At 42.0% G+C, this 18823-nt stretch overlaps 1 protein-coding gene across 3 annotated transcripts in view; it reads left to right on the top strand.

Annotated features, from left to right (window-relative positions):
* The first annotated feature begins 4520 nt into the window (after positions 1 to 4520).
* The window catches only part of LOC121270011 (A-kinase anchor protein 13-like), a 394374-nt gene continuing 380071 nt past the window's right edge, over positions 4521 to 18823 (top strand). For all 3 annotated transcript variants that reach the window (XM_041175277.1, XM_041175275.1, XM_041175276.1), the window contains exon 1: positions 4521 to 4771. The gene's annotated coding sequence lies outside the window, so the exon portion shown is untranslated. The remainder of the gene's footprint in view (positions 4772 to 18823) is intronic.

Here is an 18823-nt window from a genome sequence, read left to right as displayed (position 1 = left end):
ACATAGGAGCAGAAATTAGGCCATTCGGCCCATCAAGTCTGCTCCGCCATGGCTTTATCATGGCTGATAAATTTCTCAACCCCATTCTCCCGCCTTCTCCCCATAACCTTTGATCCCCTTACCAATCAAGAACCTATCCATCTCGGTCTTAAATACACTCAATGACCTGGCCTCCACAGCCTGCTGTGGCAATTAATTATTGGGTTATGAATGAATTATTGAGGTAATGTTATATTGCATTTTTTGTGGCTTCAGTCCTTTCCAAAGTGCTTCACAACAAAGTCCAGTTAAAGTGTAGCCCTGTTATAATGTAAGAAACTCAGCAGCCAGTTTGTGCACAGCAAGCTCCCACAAACAGCAATGAAATAAATGATTAGGTAATCTGTTTAGTTGAGAAGCATTATTCTTCCTTGAACACAGTTTTGGGGTGTTTTATATCCACCTGAGAGGACAAACAGAATCTGACTTTAATAGTTTGTCCACTAACAGTGAAGCATTGAGTATCAGCCTAGATTGTGCACTTATGTCTCTGGAGTGAGCCTTGAACTGATGACTTTTAGACTCAGAGACAGGATTGCTACCACTGAGCCAGGGCTGAAATCAAAAAGAACCTGCATGATTTATCTCATTTTCTCCCCCCCACCCCCACAACTATGCTTTTCAAACATGTCATCTGCTGTGCTGCAAGACTTGATTCTTCACTAAACATTCTCAATTTTAAAAATGTTGACACTGTCTAAAATCAGTATTTTAGCTGAAAGTGTTCATTTCCCTAGATGTGAATTTGAGCAATTTTACTGACTTGCTTAATTGCTTCAAGTGATTTTACAAGCATGACACTGCCCTTTTGCAAACTCTTGTTCTGATTTTTCACCTATTATAAAGTATATTGGCCTTGGGCTCTGCCCTCACTGTATTTATTCCTTAAAAATATATGAAGCCATGCAATAAGAAAAAGACCAGTGGCAGCAAGTCCAGTCCCTCCACAGGCCCTGTTTAATCTACTGAGTCGAGGGCTCCACCCCACACACTTAATCTCTATGGATTTCACATCCCAGATTTAAACCCCCACCATCTCCACTCTTCAACCTTCCCTGAATCTAGTGCACATAGAAGATCCCATGTACTATTGAAGGAAGAGCAGGGGAGTTTTCCCTCATATCCTAACCAATATTCATTCCTCGATCAACTTCACAATACTAAAGAACAAATTATGTGGTCACTATTACATTACTGTTTGCGGGAGCTTTCTGTGCACAAATTGGCTGCCATATTTCTTATATTACAGCAGCGACCACACTTCATAAAGTGCTTCATTGGTCGTATAGCTCCTTGAGACATCCTGAGGTTGTCAAAGGGTCTATATAAGTGCAAATCAATTCTTTCCTGGTTCCATCGTGTTTAATAGCACAGATGTGGCACTGCTATTGTGTGATCATAAGTAACTCAACAACTAAGCTATCATTTTACTTTGCTTTAAAATCTCAATCTACCTTTTAACTGTAATGGAAATCTCAGTAAACTCTCAAAAATAAATGCTAGCCTCAGTGTTAGTTTGTATCAGTGACATTGGATTAATTTCTGTTTTATACATTTTTTCTCTCCATTTCCCTTTATCATTTCTGGCAGATATGAAGATCAGCTCTCAAAACCACTTCCAGTGTCGTTTTATAATCAGCCACTAGGAGATGCACCAGAGAAGTCGAGAATGAGTTGGTCAAATTTGTCTTCAACTCTTCAGAAAATAGTTGTCCTTCGCACCTTGTTTGTGATGACAAGGCTGAGGCTGAGTATGATCAGGAACTAGTCACATTGATAAAAAAAACAAATAAACCTGCTCCCATTTTTATCATTATAATTCTGCACCTTGTCCATAAATGGATTGAGATTGCTGTATTTCTCCATCTACCTGTGTTAAGGCGGCTGATTTTAGTGAAGCCAGTTGGCTGAAGTTGGCCTTTACCACTGTGAGCCGGGGAAGGGGGTAAGTCAGCATCATTGACTGGTAGAAATGTCCAGCTGCAGGCATGACAGTGTCGCAGGCTGGCGATGCCCAAAAAGAGAATGCGAGCCATGCTTAGCAAATTTAATACATTTTAGACAATAGATACAGAGGAGTGGACAAACATGAATATATCATCACGCAATTCTGAAAGTAAAGATGGCGACTGTCCAGTTTATCACTGACTCAGCCATTTGGGGTTTTGAAACTGCCTCTCAGCTGTAAGAGTAGGGAAAATGCATCATGCATTCTGTGCGTAGCATGTTCCCATCAACAACATAGAATGATTGCAGCAGAGAATTATTGAGGCCATTCAGCCTGTCATGTCCATGCCATCCATCTGTAAGAGCAAAATCAGCCACTCCCCCATCTTTTCGCTGAAAATTTCTTCTCGTAAAGTAATTATGCAATTCCTTTTTGAAAGTTATGATTGAAACTGCCTCCACTATACTCTCAGGTAGTACCATCCAGGTCCCAGCCACTCACTGTGTAAAGAAGATTTTCCTCATTTCACCTTTGGTTCTTTTGTCATTCACCTTGAATTGGTGTCCTGGCTAAAGTTTTTGAGGAAATAATATGGCATAAAAGATCAAGAGAAACCCCTGTTTTTTTAATGGGACATTTTATATCTATCTGCAGAGGAACATGGGCCTCAGTTTAATATCTCATTTGAATGACAGTACTACATGAAATGTCATCCTAGATTATGAGCTCAAGTTTGCACTGGGAGTTGAATTTACATTTTGGCTCAGAAAAGTGAGTGTTAATAATTGACCCAAGCTGACAACTGCCCTCTAAAACTTTTACAACAACTACAAAAATTTATACGGTACCTTTAATGTAGAAAAATATCCCAAGACATATCATGGAAGCGTAAGGAAAAAAATTGACTTTGAGCCAAAGAAAGAGATTTTCAAAAGGGTAACCAAGAGTTTGGTTAAGGAGATAGGTTTTAGAAGAGGCTTAAAGCATGGTAGTGGGGATACACAGATCTTAGTGAGAGAGCTTCAGAGTATGAGACCTGGACAACTGAAAGCATGACTAACAGATGTGAGGCAAAAGAGGATGGAAATTTTTTTTGTGGCAGTGTGGGTGTGGGGTAGTAGCACTAGAGACGTTTACACAGATGGAGAGGGCAAGGCCATGGAGGGATGTAAAATGCAACAATGATCATCAGAAATTTGAGGAGTTTGAGGACTGGGAGTCAACATAGGTCAATAAGGACAGGGATGATGGATGAACAGGACTTGGTACAAGATAGGAAGTTGTCAGCAAAGTTTTGGATGAGCTGAAGTTTATAAAAGATCAAAGATGAGATGCCAGGCATGACTGTATTGGAACCATTAAGTCTTGTGAAAAGAGGGTTTCAGCAGCAAATGGGCCAGAGTCAAGCTTGCTAACTGTGATTAAATGTATTCCTGGAGGTTTCATCACATGACTTGCCCACCCCCCCGCACTCCAGCCATTAATTGGCCAATACATCCATCCTTGTGACATTCTGCCACCATTTGGAAAGCAGAAAGACTAATGACCAAATTAGATGATGTTGACTGTCAACCAAATAGCCTTTATTCCCATTTTCAATAATTTTATATCTGTCAAAAAGAAATGTTCAAAGAAAGTGAAAAAAAATACAATCTTTTTTCATGCCCTGTTGATAGCAGTGTCCTGGCGATGAATCTTAACTTCCTGGAGAATCCAGGCCAATCCTGGAGGGTTGGCAACCGTAGCGGCAAAGGCAGGAGATGTTGTAAAGTCTTTGTGAAACAGAGAAAATTAGTTCAGAAGCCCAATTTGAGCTGGGAAATGTTGTTGCAGAAATTAGGTTTAGCTTGGGGTGAGTCTTCCCAAAGTTTAGTTGGTGAAAATTGTGGCTCATCAAAGGATCAGGCAAGCATGGAGAGGTATGAGAGATGGGAAAGAGGTAAAGATGGGTGTTTCCCACTCCCCAAGTTTAATGGATTTTGCTTTCCAGTGGAGATACTTATAAAAGTCAAATTAGTGCAAAATTAGTTAATTCGAAGTGACTACCTGTAGTTAACACTAATATAGCTTTATGCTTGTGTTTCCAAACTAATAGCATTACTCAAAATGTTTATATTATTGGAATACATTCTAATAATTAAATCTGAATATGGATTTCTAATTTTTTTATTAACTGATTGTGGAATATATGTTTCTAAATTCTCCCTTCCACATTGTGGAAAATGGGAATAAGCTTCTATGACCCATAGAATTTAATAAGGGGCGGTCCTCGACGCCTGGCGATTCAACCTATAGATCGGCTATAGATTATGATTGCCACGGGAGAGAGCCAATAGTTGCCGGGACTGCGGTTGAGTTCGTCCAATAGGGACGAGGAAGCAGTAAAGGGAGCCGGCATTGAGTGCGCAGGCGCAGTAGCCTTAATCCAAGTTGAGGGGCGAAGTGTCGAGTCTCCGGAGCAACAAGTTGTGTGTGTGTGTGTGGGGGGGGGTGAAAGAAAGTAGAAGCTGGGCTGGATCAGGCCATTAACACCACCACCACCCCCCCCCCCCCGACCTCAACAACCCCATACCCCAGACAATATCTGAGATTAATTCAATGAAAATATAGATCATCGAGAGAGAGAGAGAGAGAGAGGGGGGGGGGAGGGGAAAGAAGAAAAAGCATTTTATAATACAGCAAAAGTGCAATGAGTTGGTAACATCTTTGAGAGGGAATGAGGACGGAGGCAATGAGGGAGCACAGTTAAAACTAGCTGTTCTCATTAAATGAGGCCTGGTTAAGGTAAGATTTTTATAATGAACTTCATTTTAAAGATTTTTTCCACCTCTTTCCCCCCCCCCCCCCCAAAAAAAAGCCAAAATATATGTTCGCAAAATGAATGTATTTGCAATCGTATAATTTAATATCCCTCTTTCTTACTGTGGGCTTTGTTCTGTTTTTTTTTGCAACTGCATTGTTACCTGCAGGCCAGTGTCTGTGTGTTTTACTGGGGTTTAGGGATACAGTGTAACAGGGATTCAGACTTGCAGCTCCCCTGCTATGAAAATCCCAGTAAGATCGATGTGGTTTTTATTTTCTTTAAAAAGGTTTGTTTTCTCTCTCCTCCACCTCACCACCACCACCCCCCCCCCCCCCCCCCCCCTTGCTAAATCTTGTCAAAGTTTGCTTTAGTTTTCAGAAGTTGTAACCTCCACTTCGGTTCTTGCTTTTCACTTTTCCTAAGTTTATTTTCATTTGCCTTTCAAGCATTTTCTTCTTAAAGAGTATTTCATCACAACGTTTTTGGAAGAAAAACTTGTTTTTGTTTTAGTTTTGTACGAGAGGGAAACACCATGTTTCCTACATGGACTTTTAAATGTAACTTTCCCCAAAAGTAGATTTCTAAAGCACTTTAACCGGGGAGCGTTAGGTCTGTGGTCTTTTCCTCAAATGATACATTTTGATCATTTGTTCTGTTGTGGATGGGTTTCGCTTGTGAGTTACTTTGGCGTCAGGTGCACTTTCTATAATTGTTTTTCCTTTATTTAATTTGGACATATTTACGAAGTCGGAGCGCTGACTAGAGGCTGAAACGTTTGATATTCGATTGTGTTTCTGGGCGCCTTGTACCGGGTCTGTCACTAAGCGTTTTGCGCTGTTTTGTTATTAATAGTGGTGCTGGGGAAGGGATGCGCACGGTTCATCCGCTTTGCAAGGATCAAGGTCACATCTTACAGGGAACTCCGACACTGAGTATTTATTAAAGCACACTCTCCGGCTGTAGGATGTTCAGCATACTGTTACTTTGATATTCGATGCGGTGTCTGACATTCAGAATTCATTTGAATGAATCCATTTGGTTTAACTAGTCCCTTTTTAAAAATTAGCTGAGCGACTCTCCTGACAGAACTGTGGATGGATTTTTTTTTTTTAAAATAAACGAACATAAGTTTACAAACTTGACTTTTTCAATCGCCTGTGAATGACCAAAGCCACGAGTTTGGTTAAAAACATTGACATTCTATGTAATAACAACTTGGCTTATTTAGTTACCATAATTGATTAGAGGGAGTAGCAATCCCTTTGTGTGCAGATATAAACACGTCTTTTGCTATAATGTTTTTTTAAAAAAAATGTCCAAAATCCTGGAATCCCATGCAATAAAAAACAGAATTTGTAAACATGTGCTCCTGATGTTTGTTAAAGGACCCTCCCCTGAGCACCTTCTGTAGTATTGGAGCAGTATTATTAGAAAGAAAAGCTGGATTGTTGTTTGCATGTTTATGAAGTGGATACAGTTCTGTTGGGGTTGTCATGCATTAACCTGAAAATGGTAATTGATTCTAAAGCAACAAATGGTGTGAGCTGCTCCCCTTGCCTTCCATCCCCACCCACCTGCCCGCCCCACTATCTCCCCCCCCACCCGCCCTCCATCCCACTCTGTTTTCCCCCCACTCTGCCCACTCTCCATCCCTTCCACCCACTCTTCCCCATGCCCCCTCCACCCTGCTCTCTTCTCCCCCCCCCCCCCCCCCCCCCCCCCCCCCCCCTTTCAAAGTTGTCTTTTCATCCAGAGCAGCAACATAACTCCAAGCTGGTGTAAACCTGCATGTTAATAGTACGCTGGTGGTTTGTTTACTACTTTTCAAAAAAAAACCATACAGGATCTTTTTCTTGTGTAAATAGAGGCCTGCGATCTCTCTGTGCTCTTCTGAAAAAGATTGGAATAAACTGGCTTTGTGGGGTGAGGCAGTGCTCTGAGCATCCATCCTAGTGCACAGAGATCCAGTGTGGCTGTCATTAGTGTAACCTACATTGAGGTGCAGTCAGCAGTGGTAACTCCAGCCTTCTAACCAGGACTGGGGAGAGAAATCATGGGCCCTGGTGCTTTTCCTGTTTCCAGGCCCCTCATCTCATCAACCACCCCCGCCCCCGGCCCTTTAACCCTCCTCCTCAATGATACGTGTTTTTTTCCCCCTTTCAGGATTCACCAATCAGCTTTCTTTTAATTTAAGCTCTTCAAGCTGAGTCATAGGCTCCATGTATTTCACATGTTTGCAATTTTTATTCATCCATTACTGAAGTCATGCTGTTGTGGCTCATTTTTCATGACAAGAGGTCAATGTGCTGTAAGAGCCATTTTTAGCAAGTGTATATAAATAACTGATGGAACTAAAAATTCCTAGAATATTAAGAAACAAATTGGAATTGGGGAAAATTTTATTTGAAATTTTTTTAATATTTTAAGTGTCAGATCAGTGTTACTTGCTGATTGCTGTCACAATCTGCATGTTTCTGAGAAACATTAGGTGTGTGCCGTTGACCCTCTTACCAATATGGTATCCATCACACTTTGTGTCAGAATGTTTGCGTATGTGCCGTGAACTGCATTTCGCAATTTTAAGGAACCTCGTTGCACCCAAAAATCCAATTCCCCCCCCCCCCGCCCCCAACAGTATCTAGTCCATTCTGTTCATGAATCTTGCTAAGTGCAACAAATTGGGTGTCAGAATTCCCTACATTTACTGCAAAAGTACTTCAGTATCTGAAAAGCACTTTGGTGAAGTTGTGAAAGGCACTCTATAAATGCAAGCTTGTTTCCATTTAAAACTTTTACAAAACACACTTGGACACAAAAGTAAAATAAGGATCTAACAAGTATCGTAAATACAGCATCAACTTCAAATCCAGTCACATCAAGAAACTCAACTGAACAACTGTACTACTTCTGGGGGGTGGGAAACAAACTGAAAACTAGCTCTGCTTAGGACATGGCTTGGAAAAGAAGGCCTCTGTAGCTCTGAACTTTTACTCATTTACTTGGATTATCTGTACCACTTCCTTACAATTAGGATCATGTATCATTGCTAAGAATTGGTTTTACCATACTCTCGTGAACTGTCACGCCTTTTATGTCTTGTTGCGTTCCTCCAATGTTGGCTTCCATCGAGCACCTTTGCAATGTGCTTTGTGTCCTGTAGTCCTTTAGTGGGCCGGCATCTGCAAGCGAGGGGGAGAGTATGGCCGAGGGTGTGCTATGTTACCCAGAATGCATCGTCAAAACAAATGACTGCACAGCCTCGGGCTCTCACCGCCAGTGCAATTGGATCTTGAGCGTAGGAACTTTGTCATGGTGCGGAACCCATGATGGGCATTTCAGATTTGGAGGAATCATAGATCATAAAATGATAAGCAAAGAAGGAGACCCTTCTGTCCATTGTGCCTGTTTGGCTCTTTTGAGTCTCACTCTAATTAAGTCTCACTCTCCCTTGGTTCTTTCCTACAACCTTTGCTGCCATATAAGTATTTGTCCAATTTCCCATTTTTTGAAAGTTATCTGCTTTCCAGGGTTACATTCAAAGTCTTGGATGCTTTGCCTTTGACTGCCTGGGATGTTCCTTGCCCACGATGCTGACCACTGAAATCTGGATGGTGGATGAGAGAAATTCCTGTTGCAGCAGATCCCTTGAGGTCTGGGGGAAGGCCAGGAGGGTGCTGACCCCTTGCACCACCACTGGGTGGTAAATGCTCCCTGGGAAGGACTGCCAGTCCTGACGGAATGAAGGGGCCACGCTGAAGACTGGCAGCTCCCCCAGCCCCATCTCCATGCCCATAACCTGTTTGATGGAAGTGTTGCAAACAGGACAGCTGCCCAAGTGTTCAGCCACTGCGCAACATGGAGCAAATGCATCGCGGGCTGTGTCCCATGGGCCTGGCCTGGGGATGGAGGATTTAGCAGGGCTGAGGGTGGTCCTGGGAGGCAGGAACACTACTTAACCCGCATCAGTGGCAGAGTGCAGAACGGGCTGAAGAAAATCCCAGGGAGCAAACGGCTACTCTGAAACACTCTCGTCACCTTGCAACAACCTTGCTGTGGGGGGGGGAAACAATAACAAAGAGCAGAGCAATTTAATAAATAAGAAAAACTTCAGTCTCAAAAAAAATAAAATGCAAAAGGCTGCTTTGGAGTGTTGAAAGAGAGTGCAAAAGAACTGCTTTGGCAGTGGTTGTTTTACACGAGAGGTTGAAGGAGGCAAAGCTTCTTGGTGGCTTTGTAACCATGCGCTCACACACAAGGCACGAGGTGGCCTGTTGAGATGCAGGGGTGGTGCTGCTGATAAAGGCGCATTCAAAAGACCTGTGTTGAGTCTGGTCCCCCTGAGATGTTTTGCAGCTTGTGCACCTCCCTGCCCTGTGCCTTGCTTGTAACAACTCGGGTACCGATTGCAGTTACACTGACCCCCCCCCCTTCCAATTTATTTGGGATGGGGGCAAGCATTGGTAAGCAATAGTTATTTTCAAGTTGGTTTTTAAGATTAAATCACAGTTCTGATCTAGTTTTTGCGCTAAAATTTTAGTTTATAAATTTTGGAATGATTGGTTTAAGTAGAGTTTCAGAGGCCTACAGCACAGAAAAAGGCCCTTTGGCCCATCAAGTCTGCGCCGGTCAAGCAAGTACCTAATTATCCTAATCCCATTTTCCAGCACTAGGCCCCTAGCCTTGTATGCCATGGCATCGCAAGTGCGCACCCAAATACTTCTTAAATGTTATGAGGGTTTCTGCCTCTACCAACCTTTCAGGCAGTGAGTTCCAGATTCCCACCACCCTCTGGGTGAAAAGATTCTTCCTCACATCCCCTCTAAACCTCCTGCCCCTTACCTTAAATCTATGCCACCTGGTTATTGATCCCTCCACCAAGGGGTAAAGTTCCTTCCTGTCTATCCTATCTATGCCCCTCATAATTTTATACACCTCAGTAAGCTTGAGGGACCTGTTTCTTGGGGGAATAAAGAATTTGAAGGAGACTCTGAGGAAAATAGCGTTGAATTCAAACAAAAAGAATAGATTTGTAAGGCCAAAGGTGGTCTTCTGTTCCTAACTGTTCCTGTGAAGACTTTTCCTTCCCTTCTCACGGGAATGTATTAGCCAGGCAGCTATACCCAGGTCCCTTCATTCTGCAAATAGTCTTTAAATAAGGATTATTTAAATTTTTTGCGGGGAGAAATCAATCACTTGTGCACCATATATACTGTGCAAAGAACGTTACCGTAACTTGCATTAAAATTGGCCCATGTTGCTTTGGAGGTAGGAGAGAGAGAGGGAAAAAAAGCCAAAGATGGAGAGGTTCAGCGGGGTGACCTAATATTTGGTCAGAGGCTTTGAGGAGAAGGGGTTGAGGCAGAAGGTTTTAGAAAGGGCCCTGGGAGTGAGACTGCTGGGGAGGCGATGGCGTAGTGGTATTGTCACTGGACTAGTAATCCAGAGACTTGGGGTAATGCTCAGGAGACCTGGCTTTGAATCTTGCCATGGTACATGGTGGAATTTGAATTCAAGAAAAATCTGGAATTAGAAGTCTGATGATGACCATGAAACCATTGTCGATTGTTGTAAAAACCCATCTGGTTTACTGATGTCCTTTAGGGAAGGAAATCTGCTGTCCTTACCTGGTCTGGCCTACATGTGACTCCAGACCCACAGCAGTGTGGTTGACTCTTAAATGCCCTCTGAACAAGGGCAATTAGGGATGGGCAATAAATGCTGGCCTAGCCAGTGATGTCTACATCCCATGAATGATTTGAGAATTTTAAAAAGAAGTATTGCCCACCATGGTGTTGAAGCGACAGGCTGGGATGCACAAGAGCCTGGAGCCAGAGGAATGGAGAGTCCCCAGGGGTGGGGGAAAAGTGGAAGGGATTGAGGAAGAGAATTCAGAGCTTGAGAAAGTTAGAGGTGAAGAGGATTGGGCCAAGGAAGGTTTTAAGCAAGAGGTTGAGAATCTTAAATTTGAGACTTCACATCAATTTTTCTGCAAAGTTCCATAACTTCCATCGTGTTCATTGTTTTTCACATGCATTGTTTTGGTATAACATGCCCTTTTTAAGAACATCATATCTTGACTCTCCTTCCTGGAGGCTGCATATGTTCCTGGGTGCAATGTGATAATGTAGTTGATGTGCGTATCCCTGTTGTTTGATCCACAAACTTCAAAAAGCATAATATTCAAAATAAAACCTTGAAGTTAATTATATCCTGTGAAGAATGTTGTGTGAAGCTCAGCACCTTCAGCATATGCCTATCATATAAAACAGCCCCTAATACAGCTACAAAATTGAAAATTATCCTGAGAGGCAGCATAGTCTCTGCTTTGGTGAAATGGAAAGCAATGGTGGTGCAATAGGGAGTGCTGCTCTGATATTGAGACTGATGCACGTTGGCAGAACAGGGCAGAATAAACTTTAATCTGCGTCTAATTCATGTTGTCCCTGAATTGGGGGTGCTTTTTTGTTGATACTGAGTGCCTAAAGTAGATTCCCAACACTAACATCCCACATAGAAAGTACGACACTAAAAATATGTTTCATCTGGTTGCAGCCAACAATGAAAGCCTCTCAATAATTCACTCCCTCAAATGTGTCCACACTATCTGCCTGTACTGCTCCCCTCAGCTCGCTGAGCACAGAATGCACCCATAAAGCAGAATTTCTTTTAAGGGAGGGGGGTACATTAATGACTAAGAAAGCTCATATTATTTTAGTGAGACCTTGGCAAGCTCTATTTACGCATAGAATAATGATGCTTGGGAGTGATTTATATGTTGGGAAGCTAATCGCAGGATGCAGATGGTATCCTACACGGACTTATAAGTTAGGCAGCGTTGTTGACAGGTGTCCATGGTGATGACATCATTGACTGCATAATAGCTGCTCATTACTAAGAGATTCTGTGTCCCATGCATTTGTATAATGATAGAATGCTATTAAACCCTGTTGTAATTTATTTTTTAAAGTTTCCTGTCATTTGGCAAAGCCAGTGGGGAAAAAATCTTGCTATTATGACAAACTTGAATTTGCATAAGCAGATAAATAGAAAAACTTGAAATTGTGAAAAAAAATGATATACATCTCACTCTTGCAGTTTCTCTCCTCTCAACTATTTTACAGTGTGGCTATAATCCTGTTCGTAAGGGTCAGTGTTATCATTAAAACCTGCAAATATATTGCGACAGTTGACGTAGCAAAATTGAAGGGGAAATGTTGACATATCAATTTATATGGTAAATGTTGACACAAAGGCTAGGACAAAAACCAATGGCAGATTACTTTTGTGCTATTACATCTCTGACAGAATCAGAATTGTGTGTGTTATACATTGTAGGGTCTGAAATATAGAGAATGCTGGCAGGACACAGCAGCTCATTGTTCTAATATAAGGTTACACCCAAAACATTAGTGTACCTTTCTTCTTTTGACTTGTACATATCTAGTATTTGCAATTCTCTCTCTAGCTCTCTTTTTGGGGATTCTCCATCTTGTGGTTTCTCTCCTGTAAGTTTCATATCTCTTGATTTGAATTGAGCCTTTGTGAGTTTCTATCCCCTGCCCTGCCACCACAACTCACTTTATACTCGAGCCATACAGACAAAACTTTCTTTTGTTGATCCAGGCACTTGCTGACAGTAAATTGTATGATGGGAAAGTCCATGTGCCCCTGAGATTCCTAGCTCTCTGCTCCACTGCCATATATGTGGCAACTGAACAGGCGTGTGGAAAGTTACCAGCCATCCTCAGAGTAGGCTCTTCCAAATCATGGCATTGAGGTCACTTGCATAAAGAGATAAGATGCATTCACCATGTTGCGTGTTCCCTGGGCATCCACCTCTTAAGGATTTGTCAGTGGCAATTTGATGCCTTGTTGGACGTGGGCTGGAGCAGGCTTCTCCAGCCGGAGTGTTCAAAATGGCTTGATTTATGAAGTTGACACTTGCCTGTTAGCAAGCAGTCAATCCATCAATTGCCATTAGCGCACTTAAAATTTGATCCCATTTCCATCAGGACCAAAACCTGAGGTACATGAGCACGATGGAGGCATGCTCTGCATTGAGGGCATGCTCTGCATTGGGAGCTCTGAAAAAGGATCTGATGAGTAATATTATCGTACCAATCCTGTCTCCTGACAGCACAGGTTATCCATATCTCAAATTATTGAAACTGGGGAAAGAGGTAGGCTGAACCTCTGCTGGACCAGATTCCATTCCATATCCAAGGCTCGTTTCTTTCCATTTTCTGTATATTCATAATTGGGTGTTAGTTCAGATTATGGTCTGCAGTCCAAGAATAAGGCTTTAATTCTCAATCTACAGACTCCAAGGACAGAGTACTATTGTTTGGGCCAAGCTGATATTTTTGCTATTTGGGATGATGCCAACACCACAAGTCAATAATGCTGGCATAGCTTGACAGAATTTGGGTCTCTTGGGTGCACTCAGAGGATTGTGGGTTCAAGCTGCATTCCAGAATTTGAGCAGGAAATTTAGGCTGACCCTCCAATGCAACACTAAGCAAGGACTGCATTATCTGCAGTGTTGTCCTCAGGATGTTATTTTTCAGGCTCTGTTTGTGTGTCGAGGTGGTTGAGGTTTGCCTTTAAAATTCCATTGCCTTTCTGAAAGAAGAGCTTGGAGTGTCCTCGCCAACATTCCTCCCTCCCACCCCCAAACAGCACCATCAGAAATAGCTTTGCTGTCTTTGGGATCATGCACTTCAAAGTAATTTACTGTGAGTGAGGCACTTCAGGATCATTCACAGGTGTGGTGAATAAATGCAAGTCCTTTCTAATAAATCCTATGAGCTGATGAAATGATTTCCTTTTCATCAAATTTCTGATTTGACAAAGTATTGGAGAGAAAACTGTTACACCTGTAATTTACAACACATGAAATTCAAGGTGCTGGTGGATTTCATCAACATGAGAGCAAATTGAGGTACTTTAAATGCTTTTCAATACAAGGCTGAGTAACATTAGCTAGATTCAAGTTGCCCAACTAGGAATTGACTAGCTGCTCAGCAAGTTTGTATGGTGTAGTCTGATTACAAAGAATGGAAACACTGTTGTGGTGAACAAACAAATGCTGACTAATTCATTGGAGTCTTGAAGGTTTGGTGGAGTTCAAGTGTATCAGATGAAAGGAATTTTCCCTTCTCTTCAAGGAACAGGTGTTAGCCTTTATCTTTTTCATGTTCAGCCCTTTGAACACAGCACAGTTTGAGTTTTCCTGTGCCTAGCTGCTGTTCTCCAAGGTTATCATGAATGGGGTTTAAAATATCTTGGATATATTTCAGTTCAGTCAGGGAGGCTGGCTTAGGTGGGTGTGTAAGCTGACCACAATATTTCTGATATGGCATAGGAGTAGAGTTATTACATCCTGGCTTTGGAGTGCATTGAGTTAACTTTTTAAAATATCTCCAGTGCCATAGGGACAGGAGTTCACATCATGACAGATTTGGGATTTATAATATAAGGAAGATTGGGACTGAAAGTGTAGTGTAAGGTAAATTCTGGTGTCTCTGCTGGTATGAGAAGTCTGATTCTTTCCCACTGAAGCATAACAATAAGGTTTTTATATCCTAGGAGTGTAGGCAATGGGAGGTGTGTCAGTGTTCCTCTGCTGGTTGCATTCTGTGGTTTAAACAGCCCTGTGCTGGAGAACCAGCTCATGTCAGCCATGGCTCACTTGGTAGCACTCTTGGCTCTGAGTTGGAAGGTTGTGAGTTCAAGACCCATTCCAGGACTTGAGTACAAAAATCAATGCTAGCACTTCGGTGCAGTACTGAGGAAGTGCTGCACTATCAGAGACGCCATCTTTTGGATGAGGCTTGAAACTGAGGCCCCTTCTGCCCCTCAGTTGGAGATGAAAGATCCCATGGCATTATTTTGAAGAATAGCAGGGGAGTTCTCCCCAGTGCAATCAACATCACAGAAACAGATTATCTGGCCATTATCACATTACTGTTTGTGTGAACTTGCTGTGTGCAAATTAGCTGCCCATTCCATTCATTACAACAGTGACTATACTGTCAAAAAATGCTTAATTGACTGCAAAGCGTTTTTGAATGCCCTGTGTTCATGAAAGGCGTTATATAAATGCGAATCTTTTTTAACCGCATTATATACCCGCTATGGATCTAGGTAATAAATCTGGGGAACAGGTCCCTCCCTGTTTTCCATGATGTATCAGCTGGCTCTGCCAATCCTGAGTGGAGCACCCACTTCCTGGAGTGGCAGAGAGACATGGACTGGACTTGTGTGTTGTGCTGGTGATTGGCAAAAAGGATTTTCATTTACCTAATTTGCCCACTTTTTTTCCATTTAAAAAAAAATACCTGAAGAATAGTGCCGTGGTGTGCGTGCTTTAATTAAAGATGGTAAAAACTTTTAATGTCAAGGCTCAGCCTGGTATGGTCCATGTCCTAGTGGTGCAATGCCAAGATGACCACCTTACCCAACTATCCTACATTTAGGGGATCAAGAGCTTTCTAAGTGCCTAGTGGGTGCTTAGAGATGGGTGTGTTGGCACATGTAAACTGCTCTTGCATGAGTGGAGTTCCTTGAAAATTATACTTCCCAAAAAATTTAGTAGAAGATTGCAAATGTTTAACTTTCTTTTTAAAGACTATAATTAGCGATTCCTGATTGGCATGGAGTTTGAACCTCCGATGTATCTGCATCCTTGCATCTGATGTCATGTTGCGCTCCACAAGTACCATGCCATACTGAGCAGTCTTGGGTGTGCAGGTCATCAAAGGAGGACCTAGGTCAGACAGCAAATTGGTTGGCCTGTGGAAAACATGGGCCTCTGTTACCAATGGGGGTGAGGGTGTTGTTGTCATTTACTCTTGGATGTTGTTTGTTGGTATTAACCGAATTCTAATGCTGGAGGTTTTTTTAAGATTTAAAAATAAATTTGCTTGATTGTTTAACCCTTCAGAAGTGAAACACTACAAGGTAGGACAGTTGATGAACAGTGGCAGATATTTAAGGAGATATTCAATTCCTCCCAAGTAAAATATACTCCAAAGAGGAAGAAATATGGTAAGGGGGGGAAAAAGCATCCATGGCTAAACAAGGAAGTTAAAGATAACATAAAGGCAAAAACTAAGGTATACCAAATTGCAAAGGTCAGTGGCAGGCTGGAAGATTGGGAAACCTTTAAAGATCAACTAAAAAAAATAATAAAAAGAGCAAAGGTAAATTATGAAAGAAAACTAGTGCAAAATGTAAAAACTGATAGCATAAGCTTCTACAAGTATATAAAAGGAAAGAGAGTAGCTAAAGTGAATGTTGGTCCCTTGGAGGATGAGACTAGGGAGTTAATAGTGGGGAACGCAGAAATGGCAGGGACGCTTAATCAATATTTTGCCGTAGTTTTCATGGTGGAGGACACTAGTACCACCCCAATAGTAACAGGTAGAGCAGAGGGTATAGAGAAGGACGAACTTAGAACAATTGCCATCACTAGAGAAAAAGTACTGAGCAAACTATTGGGATTAAAGGGTGACAAGTCCCCAGGACCTGATGGCTTACATCCCAGGGTCTTAAAGGAAGTAGCTGCAGAGATAGTGGATGCATTGGTATTAATATTCCAAAATTCCTTGGATTCTGGAAAGGTTCCAGTGGGTTGGAAAAATGCTAATATAACGCCCTTATTCAAAAAGGGGGAGGCAGAAAGTAGGAAACTATAGACCAGTTAGCTTAAAGTCTGTGGCTGAGAAATTGTAGGAATCCATTGTTAAGGAAGTAGTAATGGGGCATTTGGAAAGCCAAAATGCAATCCATCAGAGTCAGCATGGTTTTATGAAGAGTAAATCGTGTTTGACTAATTTGCTAGAGTTCTTTGAAAATGTGACAAGCAAAGTGGATAATGGGGATCCTGTAGATGTAGTATAACGACTTTCAGAAGGCCTTTGATAAGGTGCCGCACAAAAGATTAATACACAAGATAAGATCACACTGAGTTTGGGGTAATATATTAGCTTGGTTAGAGGATTGGCTAACCAACAAAAAGCAGAGTCAGGATAAATGGGTCTTTTTCTGGATGGCAAGCTGTAATTAGTGGAGTGCCACAGGGTTCGGTCCTTGGGCCCCAACTATCTACAATCTATATTAATGACTTGGATTCAGGGATAGAAGGTACCATAGCCAAATTTACAGATTACACCAAAATAGGTGGGAAAGTAAGTTGTAATTAATAAGAAATTTACAAATGGATATAGACAAGTTAGGTGAATGGGCCAAAATTTGGCAGATGGAGTTTAACGTGGATAAGTGTCAGGTTCTCCATTTTGGTTAGGAGAATAAATAGGTGACTTATTATTTAAATGAAGAGAAACTTCAGAATGCTTCGGTGCAGAGGGATCTGGGTGTCCTTGTGCATGAATCGCTGAAAGCTAGTTTACAGGTACAGCAGGTAATAAGGAAGGCAAATGGAATTTTGGCATTTATTGCTAAAGGAATAGAGTATAAAAATAGGGAAGTGTTGTTGCAACTGTACAAGGCATCGGTGAGACCGCATCTGTGCACAGTTTTAGTCCCCTTACTTGAGGAAGAATGTAGTTGCATTGGAGGCAGTTCAGAGGAGGTTCACTAGATTGATTCCAGAGATGTGGGGCTTGTCGTATGAGGAGAGTTTGAGCAGTTTAGGCCTATACTTGCTAGAGTTTAGAAGGATGAGAGGAGATCTTATTGAGGTATATAAGATGCTAAAGGGGATAGACAAAGTAGACGTGGAGCAGATGTTTCCCCTTGTGGGGCATTCTAGAATGAAAGGCCATAGTTTTAGGGTAAGGGGTGGTAGATTTAAATCAGAGATGAGGAGGAATTACTTTTCTCAAAGGGTCGTGAATCTGTGGCATTCACTACCTCAGAGTGCAGTGGATGCCAGGATGCTGAATAAATATAAGGAGGAGATAGACGGATTTTTAATTAGTAATGGGTTGAAAGGTTATAGGGAGAGGGCAGGAAATTGGATTTGAGGCCGAAATGAGATCAGCCATGATAGTATTGAATGGCGGGGCAGGCTCGAGGGGTTGAATTGCCTACTCCTGCTCCTAGTTCTTATGCTCTTGTTCTTATGAACAGAAAAAGTTTAAAAGAACTTAACATAAGAATTAGGAGCAGGAGTAGGCCAGTCAGCCCTTTGATCTTGCTCAGCCACTCAATGAGATCATGGCTGATCTCCTACCTCAACACCATTTTCCTGCACTATCCCTGTATCCCTTAATGTTTTTAATGTGTAGAAATCCATCGATCATCTTGAACATACTCCGTGACTGAGCCTCCACAGCCCTGTGGGGTAGAAAACTCCAAAAGTTCATCAGCCTCTGAGTGAAGAAATTCTTCCTCATCTCCATCCTGTATGGCCTGTTCCTTATTCTGAGACAGTGTCCTTTGGTTCTGGACACCCAGCCAGGGCACACATTCTTCCTGCATCTACCCTGTAGAGCCCTGTAAAAATTTTGAAAGTTTGAATGAGATCACTTCTTCTAAACTCCAGAGAATAAAAGGCCCAGTCTATTTAATTTTTCCTCATAAGACAATCCCTCCATCCTAGGAATTAGTTTGGTGAATCTTCGTTGCACTTCCTCTATGGCAAGTATATCTTTCCTTAGGTAAGGAACCAAAACTGTGCACGCTGCTCCAGGTGCGGTCTCACCAAGGCTCTGTACATATTGCAGTAAGATATCTTTACTCCTATACTCAAATCCTCTTTTAATAAAGACCAACATGCTAATTGCCTTCTTAATTGCTTGCTGTACCTGCATGTTAGGCACAAGATAGCTCCAATTATGTTATCGTATGCTTCTGGGACTTGTTTGCTTGCCTTTGGGGATCAGTTTTTTTTTTCAAAGTATGGGTGGTGTGGTTGGAGCATGAAGGTTGCACCTATCTGAGTGAAATGTTGGGTCCTTTCCTGTCCTCTCCCACATTCATGCATGTTTGCAATTCATGCTGGTCTTTTCATGCTGTATGGACCCTTGCTTACCTGGCAGGTGAATAGCTTCTGGCATGTCACTAGT

Source organism: Carcharodon carcharias, chromosome 26 (genome assembly GCF_017639515.1).
Source record: "Carcharodon carcharias isolate sCarCar2 chromosome 26, sCarCar2.pri, whole genome shotgun sequence".
NCBI lineage: Eukaryota > Metazoa > Chordata > Chondrichthyes > Lamniformes > Lamnidae > Carcharodon > Carcharodon carcharias.
Note: the sequence above shows the minus strand (reverse complement) of the source record. Positions and strands in the feature narration are given on the sequence as shown.